The sequence below is a fragment of the Suricata suricatta genome, chromosome 3 (genome assembly GCF_006229205.1).
Source record: "Suricata suricatta isolate VVHF042 chromosome 3, meerkat_22Aug2017_6uvM2_HiC, whole genome shotgun sequence".
In the NCBI taxonomy this organism is placed as follows: domain Eukaryota; kingdom Metazoa; phylum Chordata; class Mammalia; order Carnivora; family Herpestidae; genus Suricata; species Suricata suricatta.
The window spans coordinates 3,727,432-3,734,366 of NC_043702.1; positions in this window are offsets into that span (position 1 = coordinate 3,727,432).

A 6,935-nucleotide genomic window follows, 5' to 3' on the forward strand; every position below is an offset into this window, starting at 1 on the left:
AACTCCATAAAGTTGCTCATGACAATGTGTCTAAATGATCGTGTGCCAAATATAAATGCTTTGAAGACTTTATACAGACAAAGTCCACATGGGGAATTCCATACTGTCACAGACCCACATAAAATCACTGGGTGGGTCCCTCGGTGGTTGTACGTCTAATCCTCACATTAGTCCCCCTTTTTGTCTCTGTATGTTTGTCTGTTTTGATACCTAATAAATACATGCCCATCAAGACAAAGGGGAAAGTAGTCATACGCAGAAAGGAAAAAGTGTGTGCATTACTCTACCACCCACAGATAAAACATAAGCACATTTTTATAAAGTGGGATGATTCTAGGGACAGCTGCGTAGCTCAGTCAGTTAAGCATCTGACTTTAGCTCAGGTCATGATCTCGCAGTTCAGGAGTTCGAGACCCGCATCGGGCTCTGTGCTGACAGCCCAGAGGCTGGAGGCTGCTTCAGATTCTGTGTCTCCCTCTCTCTGCCCCTCCCCTGCTTGCATTCTCTTTCTCTCTCAAAAATAAATAAACATTAAAATATGTTTTGAGTGGAATGATTCTATAGCCCCAGATTTCATACACAAAACATGGGCAGCATTCCACGTCAGCAAAGCTGTTTTCATGGCCACATGGCATTTCACCATAATAGTGAGTCACGATGCCTTTCGCTGCCTCATTCTTTGACACTTTGGATGTCCCCTCTTCTCGCTGTTGTCATCAACACTGTCAAAGGCATCAATCATCACTGATGCTGAATTTTTGCAAAGCATCAAATATTTTCATAGTTCGTAAGTGTGGTTCCGATTTTGTCTTTGACCCATCAGTCATGTAAGACTGTTTGATTTTATCCTGTTTTGTTTTAATTTTCCACGGGTTGCAGTTTCCTGTTTATATCTTCATTACTTCTCTCAAGTTCTCCTGAGTTGTGGTCAAAGGATGAGGATCGTACTATTTCTGCTCTTTGAAATCCATGGAGTTTTGTTTAAAAAATAGTTAAGGCGTAAGGTCAGTTTTGGCAGCTGTCTCCAGGTCAGATAGAAAGTCCTGGATTCTCCCTTTGCAGAGCATGCCACTGGACTCTTAGCTCTCAGTTCAAAGTTGTTAATTATAGGATTCAAATTCTCACTCTCGTGTTTTGCTTACGTGATCTCTTAAACCCCAAGGAAGGCTCTAGTGTTTATTAATAAACCAGTGTCTATTTCCGGTGAGCTCTCTCTCACTAAAATGAAGTCACTGGGCTCTGCGGCTGCCACTGCGTGTGGCCTGAAGGTCCACAGCAGGCACTTCTGTCATCCGCATGAAGCACGTCTTTCCAAGTGTTACACATCGTCCTTGAGGAAGAGAGAGCATCCGTACATGGAGGCACCACTGTCTCTCATCCATAGCTGTTATGTTTTTTTCTAATGTTTTCCCACTGTGTTTTCACCTCATCCCAAGAAAAGATCCTAAATGTTGCCTAACTCAGTTTTCAGAATTCTTACTGGCTTTTACCTTTTCCAACCTATTTTAAATTCTGTTGCCATTTTCTTTTTCTCTAACTATTTCTTCTGAGGTCTGTCATTTTCTTTTCATCTCTGCCCGACCGTGTCATGATTCTCCTCTGACTGCAGAATCTGGAAAAGGGGAAAGAAGATGATGTCTAAATATCCCCTAATTTCCCCTCCGCCCACTTCCTGTAGTAAATTCTTTCAAATGTGTTTCTCCCATCGATTGCATCATGGGTCTGCCTCCTGTGATGATAGAGTCCTCTCGTGGGTGTGTGCACAGGCCTGGGCCCTCACAGGATGCCATCTGACCAGGACAGCACCTCTGGAAGTCACTCTCTGGGGCCCTCCTTCCTCCAGGCACATCACCCACCCTGATCTGGAGCTGGAGAGCAGACAGCTGCAGGTTTACCTGGAAGGCACTGGGTCTCTGGGGCTGAGAGTGAGCACAGCCCTGCCCAGTCCCCTGGTCTCTGCCTGACATCTTCTCTCATTGGCAAAGCCCTCATATTGACACCCAGGTGTCCGTGTCCAGCAGGTGGCCCAGCCAGGCCCCTGCTCCAGCACCCAGGACGGCTCTGGCTGGCCTCCTCGCTGGCAGGTGTTACACCTGCAGAATTGGAAGACCACCACCTTCCGCCTCAAAGGAGACTGTGGATCATGAATGTTGCCTATGAGATCAAGTGATCCTCTTGGGGTCAGGAGGAGCCACTCAGAGACGAGCTCTGCGTCAACAGGCTTTCCGTCCATCCTCCCTGGGGGTCACTGTGAGCAGGGCGAGGGGAAGACAAGAGATGATTCTGCTTGGACCCAGGGTCACCTTGAATCCTGTATCCCGAGACCGTCTGTGGTGCGGTTCTTCTAAAGAAAACCTGCCCTCACCCACAGCCCTCGCTGACTTCTGGGGACAGATGCAGTGCTTCTGGGGCCTTAGCAACTGTCTTGCCTCTATCTCGTCCAGAATGATGTCCTCACCATCCTCGGCCACCGACCCTCAGTGCCAATGGCATTGGTCCCACCTGTTTTTGCCTTACCGCTAAGTTTAGCCTTCAGTTCCAAGGAGAGAGAGAGAAGCTGGGCAGTTAGTCTTGTCCTGTGATGTTTCTAGAAATAGTAACAACAGCCAGGACACCCCGGAGGCACTCCTCACGTGCTGACAGCACTCCTAAGCATCTAGCATGTACCAACCCTCCTCATCTTCACGAGGTGGGACCTCTATTATTGTCCCCACGTTACAGGTGAGGAAACCCAGGCACACAGACTCGGACTGACTTGTCCCTGCTCACACAGTTGCTGAGCGGCACCAACGCTCAGGCTGAGTCCCGCCTCGGTCTGCACCACAGCGCACCCTTCACGCTTTCCCAACCATGCCTGGAACTGGTCCCAGCTGCCGGGCGCTCCAGCATGTGGTTCCCTGGGTGACAGAGAAGGGAGAACATGGGAAAGCCTTATTTCTGGCCCCTCCCTGGGGCGCCTGGGAGGCTCGGTCAGTTAAGCATCCGACTTCAGCTCAGGTCATGATCTCACAGTTTGTGGGTTCGAGCCCCACGCCAGGCTCTGTGCTGACAGCCCAGAGCCCGGACCCTGCTTTGAATTCTGTATCTCCCTCTCTCTGCCCCTCTCCCACGATTGCTCTGTCTCTCGCTCTCTCTCTCAAAAATAAATAAATGTTTTTTTTAAAAAAAACCCTTTAAATTCTGTCCCCCTACCAGCTGTCCCGGAGAGGACCCCAGACCACACATCAGCTGTCAGCTGAACCGATGGCAGGGACAGGCACCTTCCCGGCATGAGCGCCCCTCCCCCCACGGGCTCCATGCCGGGGCTGGTGAAGCAGATGTCACGTCTGCAGTTATCAGGGCAAGATTGTGAACCAGCCTTCCACGTCGTGTGCCTCAGAAGCATCTGCAAAATAACTGATGCTTCGCTGCACAGAACACATCACAACCTCTTGGCCTGTGCACAGGCCCGTCAGTGGGCACGCAGACGGGAACGTTGCTCTTTCTTTTAATCATCTCACACAGGCTCGACGTGGCATGGTCTCCGTCTCAAACACGATATAAAGTTTAACAGAAGTATAACTTGGCAAACGTGAGGCGTGTGAAAACGCTAACTAACCATCTCCCTGCCAGGGCCCGAGAACGGCAGACAGCTGGACAGTAATAACACTCAGGTTGATGCCTTTACTAGTTGGAGATGTCACAGAGATCTCTCTGATCCCGTCCACACCACAGCCCTGCGATCCCACTGCACACGCACACCCCCCTCCCCCCGAGGCAAGTGCGAATTTACTCTAGAAGCCTTGGAGACATCACTACTCTCTCCTCCAAATGGGACACCTCCCAAACGATTTCTTCTCTAGCTCCCGAAATGCTAACTTCATTGCCAGAGAATCAAAGTATTTAAAAGATGCTTTGCCAAAATAATACTATGACATACAAACATAAGTGTTGTGGGTTTTGCTTTCCTTAATTAAAGATCTCCATAGAGAAATAAACCAACAACACTTAGATAAGAGGTTGGGAATGCATCACCATCTGAGGTGCAAGAGCGTCTAAATGTCAGGAGGTGTGTGATTAATTTGGAGTATTCCGTGGTCTTCCTGGGTGATCTCAAGCAAGCTTCCATGCCTCAGTTGACTTTCCCAATCTGTAAAATCTTGCAGGGATATTAAGATCCGTCAAAGAATGTCTATAAAGTGCTTTGAACTCCTCGAGTTAGACATTAAATAAATACCCAGTGTTATTAGGACTCCACTGAGGCAATAGAATGTTCGAAATGGGACTTTATTATAAATACTCCCTGAAGTCTGCCAAGAATAAATTGAATGGGCAAAGCCAACATACTTGGCTGTAACTTAATCCAAACTTGGCTTATTTGCCAAAACTTGGCATCGTGATGCATGAATAGGGATCTCTTCAGTGAACATGAAAGGGTTCTATTATTTTGAGCCAACTGTTTAGCTAAATTTCCATACCGTTCATTTATTTGTTCTAGTCTTTAACTTGCCGCAGTATGGAGGAAAGCAAAAAGTACAAAATAAAAATAAAAGTTCCGTAAGCCTGTTTGCATTTTCCTACAATTAATGTGACTGAATATAATTTGGTTTAAATATCACAAAATCAACCCCCGCGTTGATTGATGGAGATGGATAGAAACCAAGATCCCCTTTCTTAAGTTCCCAGAGCAAAAAACGACAGCGGTAGTAAACTCCCTTTGCATGGCAATAACTATTTTTTCTGAGTTGATCAGAGAAAGCTTTGTGCACCATCAAATTAGATGTATTTTGAGATCTAGCATCTATCTTGTAACAAAATTGTGATTTTTCCGTGAGTTGGAAGGAAGTTGAGAATTGCACATTCAAAACTTCTGCATTGCCTTGGAGTGAGCGTCATGATTTTGGAGTCTTTATAAAGACGCGACATGAGGCGATCACCATTACTAAGAAGTAGGGTGTTCGGTCTCCATCAAGAGATCAATCAGGAGAGACAGCGGGGTGCAGAGAAAACCCCAGCGGATCTTGGAGTCAGGATTTCTGGAGTCCGGCCTCACCTCTGTCACGAATCAGTTGTGTGGGAGAGTCAGTCCCCACACTCCATCTCCGTGTCCTTAGTTGGGACCCAACAAATGGATCGTCAACAGCATACCCAGTGAGGATTCACCTGAAGGATGCGCGTCGTGAGGAAAGAGCCCCGGACCATTGCTCAAACCCTCACTCATAAAGGTTTGGGAACAGCATTCTTTAATCAGCCCCGATGTCTAAACTGTGCCTCCCTCACTCGCTTAACGAGGAGAAAGAATACGGCTTCATGTTCTTTGAGATGCCATTAGACAGGTTCGGCGGCAGACCTCAGTGCCTGTGTGTCCTCGTGTTTAAATTCAGCCCCTATTTTAATTCTCGAGTCCATATAAATCCTTGGAGGTATGTTTCCAGATACGCTTACCAGGAGATTACATTCCCCCGTGATGGATAGCAGCGGTGACCAGAGAAAGACCTCTGCATTGAAAATATGAGTCACATATTTTCCGGGTGGATAAGCGGCGGGGAGGGGGGGGGAGTGCCAGGTCCAGAAGACAATTGGACAAAGCGGCGCACTCAGGTTTTCATCTTGAACACATGCTTTCAGCAAATGAGAAGACCATCTGAATACTCTAATTTATCTTTGGATGGAAAATAAACACCGCCAACATGGCCTCCAGCAAAATACAAAAATTGAAACCTCACACGAGACCAGCCCTCAGTGCACCCACCGCACTTTCCAAGCTCCCTTTTCTCTGAGCCACGGGGGAGCGGATGGGACACAGCGAGTCTGAGCTGGGACAGGGGTCTGAGCCTGGGCTGTGCTGCTGGGCTCTGGAAAGTGTGATGACTGGAGACTGGAGTCTGCAAACCCGCCTCTCCGCCTGCAAGAGAAAACAGGCACGGGTGCTGGGATTCGGGAAGCTCCGGGCTCACCAGGCAGTGAAGCCCAGGTTGAGGAAATTACCAAGGTCGGCAGGCATCACCCTCCTGCCGGAGGACAGTGGAAAGACGGCTGAGTCCCATCCCGGGGCCTGATGAGGAAGGGGGGCCCCGAAGGCCCGCCCTGCCCAGGCCCTGCTGCAGGCTGGGAGCCACACTCGGCCCAGCTGGACCCAACGCTTGCCCGAGCAGCTGGCCCCGCACAGGCTCTCGGCGAGGACTGAACAAGATCACAGGCTAAGTACTCAGCACGGGCCCTAAGGAGCCGTGGGCCAGTGTTGCCCGCTTGTCTTGTTAGAGAGGCAGATTCCCACCCCACTGTCTATGATCCCCCGCCAACCGGAATGTTCTACATCATTGCACCTTGCGGGGCCTCCTGGATTCGCCCCGTGAAACAGCTGCAGAAAAATCCGGGAGCCCTGGCTACTTAAGTCATCAGACCCACCAAGGTTTCATATTAAATCATCATCCCGAGGGGTGCCTGGGGGGCTCAATCGGTTGAGCATCCAACTCCGGCTCAGGTCATGATCTCACAGTCCGTGGGTTCAAGCCCCGTGTCGGGCTCTGTGCTGACGGCTCGGAGCCAGGAGCTGCTTCCAATTCTGTGTCTCCCTCTCTCTCTGCCCCTCCCCCACTCGTGCTCTGTTTCTGTCTCAATAATAAATAAACATAAAAAATAATAAAATAAACGAATAAACCATCATCCCAAGTTCCTTCAAGGAGCTCTGCAGTAAGCAGCAAGAACTACCGAATATGAGGGGGAGGTTGTTATTTGGTGCCAGATCCCTGTGTGCGCTAAGCCTTCCAGAGACCATCCTGTCCTCCTGACGTCCCCGGGCTGCCGGAGGGAATTAGAACACCCCCCTCACTGTCCCAGCGGGTCCTGGCGGGGCCAGCTTCAGCGTACATACCGCTCACCCCCTTTGCCACGTCCTTGCCCAGAGAGGTCAGAGCGGACTCGCTGCAAAGCCACGGCAGGGCGGTTCCTAGCCC